This window comes from Micromesistius poutassou (assembly GCF_964030765.1).
Source record: "Micromesistius poutassou genome assembly, chromosome: 2".
Lineage (NCBI taxonomy): Eukaryota > Metazoa > Chordata > Actinopteri > Gadiformes > Gadidae > Micromesistius > Micromesistius poutassou.
Window position 1 is genome coordinate 17,835,974 of NC_140272.1, and position 5,359 is coordinate 17,841,332.

The following is a 5,359-nucleotide window of genomic DNA, read 5'->3' on the forward strand; positions in this document are numbered from 1 at the left end:
ATTAGGGGGGGGGGGGGGACATTAGAAGGACATTCAGAGCACTCCGAATAACACACAGTTGTTGTTGTTGTTGTCTGTCCATTACCTCCGAGGCCACACACTTGAATGTAAGCGGATGTCAGTGGCTGGTGGCTGCGTGAATAGGTGGGCTTTAGAGAGTTCACAGTATCTCGTATCTTCTCCAGTCTCCGGTTCAGTTTTCAGTGGCGGGTTTACTTGGCCGCAGACACCAGCCAGTCAGCTGAAGACGTTAAGGTCTGATCTGATCAAGTTAATCTGTAAATGGGCTATTTTTAAAACCTTAGTTCAGCTTAGGTGGTTTAGGGGGGAGGAGGGGGGGGGGCTAGAGACCTGAATAGAGGAAGATTGGGGTTTGGGGGTCTGAGGTGCAGTATGTGTCTGACCATTTTTAGCGGACCACACATGCAAAATGGAAGTGGAGCTCCAGCTTTTAAAACACACACACACACACACACACACACACACACACACACACACACACACACACACACACACACACACACACACACACACACACACACACACACACACACACACACACACACACACACACACACACACACACACACAGGATTTGTTCACTCACTGCCACTTGAAGTTATCCCCTAATCACACAAGCATACACATACAATCTTATATAATCAGTCAAACACACACACACACACACACACACACACACACACACACACACACACACACACACACACACACACACACACACACACTCTCAACGGTCCATTCAAAGCCCAGTCTGCATATTAAACCCACACTATGGCAATAGTCAGCCCCAAGGCATTGCAATTTTATCCTCTGGTCATGGAGGGAAAATGCCTTGGATGTGGTCAAATCTCATTCCTTGAAAAGGAATGCCTTCTAATGATGTTCAAACACACTGACACGGACCGGAAGAAACCACGACAATAGACTCAGGTATATCTCACACGCACACACACACACACACACACACACACACACACACACACACACACACACACACACACACCCCTCTACACACCTCTACACACACACACAGAAACTGATAGTGTGTAAAGAAAAGTAACCCCCGGCAGGCTTACAGGTCATTGGTTTTAGGGATCATGGTGTCCAGCTCCTTGATGTGGTCTTTAATGTTGAATCTCTTCCGTCTCTTGACTTTTCAGTAGAAAAGACAGAGGGATAGACTCGACACCTTCGGGCATTGAGCTGTGTACAGCTTCAGCCCACAAATGTGCCTTTATTATTATTTTTATTTTTTTTGCGGCCCATAAATACAAACAGAGCTAAATTGATTGAATTCAAAGTTTCAGTATTAATGTAAATACAAATTATTTCCACAAATTAGAAATTGCATTTGTGCGACCAATGCTCTCTCTCTCTCTCTCTCTCAATAATGATTTTATTTTTGTATTATTCTTCCACAAGTACACTCCTAGTTGCTTCTTTGTCTTTTTTTTTATTTTTAGTATGTGCCATGTAGTGAAACGTTCCCTTGGTAGTGGATAGACGGAGTCCTAGTGTCAAATCAGTGCCCCAGAATGCATTAGTACTGGAATAGTGCTCACTGTTAAAGCAAAGCAGCAATTCAAAATAAAAGCGTGCACACTCTCCCATATATATATACACACACGCGCACACACAAACACACACACGAACACACAGCAGTGTGCCTTGAGGCTGTGTTCAAATCAGCACATGTGACATGTCTCCCGTGCCCGTCTCTGTATCCGTCTCACTCTCTCTCTCTCTCTCTCTCCGGATGTTCACGTGCAACAGAGCTGCCCTCTCAGGGGAGAAACGCAGGATAGGCTTAGGGGACACTGCGTTGTCATTGGCTCGCTGACGCCTTGTGTTTTTTGGGTCTGCAGTGTGTGTGTGTGTGTGTGTGTGTGGAACGTGGTCAGCCTAAGCTGTAGCCCCTCTGTGTGGAAGCAGCCAGAAGCAGGCTTTTGATTTGATAATAGCTTATAATCAGTTCGAGACGAAAAGAAAAAGGAAGGAAATATATTGATGATTTTGTTTTTATTATTATATTATTATTATTAAAGTAAGCTTTTAAAGTGTTCTATATTATTATAGTTTTTTGTTTTTTTTCTCTCTCTCTCTCTCTCTCTCTCTCTCTCTCTCTCTCTCTCTCCCCAAAGCACTGGAAACTATATTGTATTAACTACATGAATTATGATATAAGATTTATGTCAGGTATTTTATGCCACAATGCCACTTAATGTATTGTGTTTTTATTTTGTTTTATTCCAGAAATGCCTCTCGGAGCCATTATGAATTTCTTGCCATGAATTGATTAATGCCGGTAACTAGATTATTTATGGGTTATTGCCAAGAATGGATCATTTCCGGTAACCAGATTATATTTTTGTCAATCCCATCATCAGACATAGTGGCAGATCTGTACTGTATGCTCTGCTCAAAGAATGAGGAATGTGCACATTTATAATGTCCTTTTTATATCTACTTTATTATTATTTATCTCCAAAAATTGTAACCCCCCCCCTTAAGACGTTGATCAGGAATGATCCCCTGATTGGATAGAAATCATCTCATTATATGGACTCACCATTTGTCTGAACGAAGCGGGTCAGCTTTTTTTTTTTTTTATCCCGCATCATGCCCTATTCCTGACTTTGGTTTCCATGGAGACAGGCAGTCTTGACTGCCTTCAAATTAACTCGAAACAAGAAGTTTGAGATGACACAGCTGCAACCGTCTTTCCCCCGTTCTGTCTATCTATCTCTGGCTACTGATATCACACTCTTTCTTTCTCTCTCTCTCGCTCTCTCTCTTTATCTCTCTCTGACACTCCCGCCTTATTGGACGTGCCTTTCTGTCAGCCACACTCCTGACTGTTGCTGTTGTGTCTGCCAACCCTCCACAGACCCCTGCAGTCTGTCCACTCCTCCCGCACCGCAATGTAAAGAAACTGCCAATCTTGTTTTACTGTATATAAAACATTTTACTAGAATCTACTCACCGTCTTCATTTGTCTTTCTTGCATCTTGTGTTCATTTTGTGTTCCGTCCTTTTCAGTTTTATGGAGCCATTTTCACGGCTGTAGTTTCTATTCATGGCCACCAGAGAGCATCAAAGGTCCATTTGTGTGTATTTTATGTCTGCTCAGGCCTATCATACTGTCAGTGGTTCAGGCACATAGTGCAGACACAGACAGTACGGGTGTATAGATATCTATGTATCCATGACTACATACATACATTATTTATATACTCAAGAACTCTTAACATCAGTTGTATACCATCTAAGAATAATATTAGAACGCTAAACCGGAAAATGTTATTGCCATTCAATCTTCAAGATATATTTCAAAATTGCCGGTTTGTACCCTCTGGTAACTTGCATGCCTTTACATATGACATGTATGCATATAGCCTACATGCATGCATGCATGCATGCATACACACATTGTCGTTGATTTGAAATCGTATCAGGGCTTAGTAAAGTCGTATCTTCAGCCTCATGTACACACCTAAATAATGACAATAACGTCCCATTGCTAAATTAAGTATGGATGAGTGGTATTTGCCGGTGCTGATAAGGCTACACCACACATCCCTGCCCCTTCCTCTTTAAATGTGGAGGGCCTGTACGCCGCCACCAACTCCTCCTCCTCCCCATCACATTGCCTTGGCCTCTCCCGTCTCTGCCCTGATGTATTAGTCCCCGGGCCGCTTCACTAGGATCCATATCTGCCCTTAAACAGTCTTTCTTAGCTTAAATCAGGGTAATCTTATTCCTCACACACTCTGATGCACACACACACACACACACACACACACCATACACATGCTGAAACACACTGATGCTGATATGTAAGTGTGGCTGAGAGTCTGCAGCCCATCCGCGGGCCCATTCTCCCTGGTCTTTATGATGCTAATGTACTCCCCAGTCTAATAAATCCCTGTAGAGCCCCAGAGAGGAGATCTTATGGCTCACACGCATAGCCACGCTCCTACCCCCCCCCCCCCCCCCCCCACACCCTCCGTCCTCCTACCCATACACACACACACTTAACTGCGGCAGAAGTGCATGCCTTGCACTTCTGCGAATACTTGGGTGGTTGTTGAGGAGCACAGGCGAGGGAGAGAGCGAGGAGAGGTTGAAACAAATCAAACATGAAGGTGCAATTCCAGTTACCATTGGGCTTTGCCCCCACCCCCCCCCCCCACCCCGAGTGTGTGTGAGTGTGTGTGTGTGTGTGTGTGTGTGTGTGTGTGTGTGAGTGTGTGTGTGTGTGCGTGTGTGTGTGTGTGTGTGTGTGTGAGAGAGAGAGAGAGAGATTACCAACCTGGCAGAAGCAGCAACTGCATTGGGGTTCACTCATATGAGTCAATCTGTGGCCATTGACCACAGAGGAGCTTGATGTTCTGTTAACGGTCATGTCCTTAATACCTGCTACGGAATCTTGGGCAAAATACACCATGAATACATGGTTGTTTGGGGTAACCTGTATGAGGCCAAGAATACATGTTATTGAGGTAAATGAATGGAAGTTCTGTCATTAATTAACAATAATGATCCATAATACACCTTGGCCGCTGGAGTGGGTTACTCTAGCCACGTATGTGTGTGTGTGTGTGTGCATGTGTATCTGTATTTGTGTGTGTGTGTGTGTGTGTGTGTGTGTGTATCTGTATTTTTGTGTATATGTGTGTGTGTGTACGTGTATCTGTATTTGTGTTTGTATGTGTGTGTGTGTGTGTGTGTGTGTACACGTGTTTCTGTATTTGTGTTTGTATGTGTGTGTGTGTGTATGTAGTGTGTGTACGTGTATCTGTATTTGTGTTTGTACAGTATGTGTGTGTGTGTGTGTGTGTGTACGTGTATCTGTATTTGTGTGTGTGTGTGTGTGTGTGTGTAAGCTCCAGAGGTGGTCGGGGGCCAGAGGTGGTCGGGGGCCCTTGTCTCGGCTAACCCGCTCTAGGAAAGTATACAGTGAGGAGGAGAGCGAAGAGGAGAAGAAAAATAATCACGGAAGGTAACTCTGGCGTCTCCCACAACAAACAGCGAACAAGGGTCTCCATTCAGGTCTGGGAGAGGCTCTGTTACACAAGCAGGCTGAACTCAGGGTCTCTCTCACTCTATCTATCCTCTAGATCTGTCTTGGTCTCTCTCCTTCTCGCTCTCTCTCTCTCTCTCTCTCTCTCTCTCTCGCTCTCTCTCTCTCTGTCACTGCTTTTACATTCAAAACTAATGAAATTTCCTATTTCCGTTCCATTTTTCAATCTTTGTCCCTCCCGCGCCGCTTTAACCGCTTCTCTTTTCCTCACTCCCCTCACACATCACACACACACGCACGCACACATGCATGCAC

At 44.4% G+C, this 5,359-nt stretch overlaps 1 protein-coding gene across 1 annotated transcript in view; it reads left to right on the forward strand.

Annotated features, from left to right (window-relative positions):
- tfeb (transcription factor EB) overlaps window positions 1-2,999 on the forward strand; it is a gene marked incomplete at its 5' end in the record, with an annotated part of 9,916 nt that extends 6,917 nt beyond the window's left edge. The window contains one exon of the mRNA XM_084464511.1: window positions 1-2,999. This exon is cut by the window's left edge and continues 881 nt beyond it.
- Window positions 3,000-5,359: the final 2,360 nt, after the last annotated feature.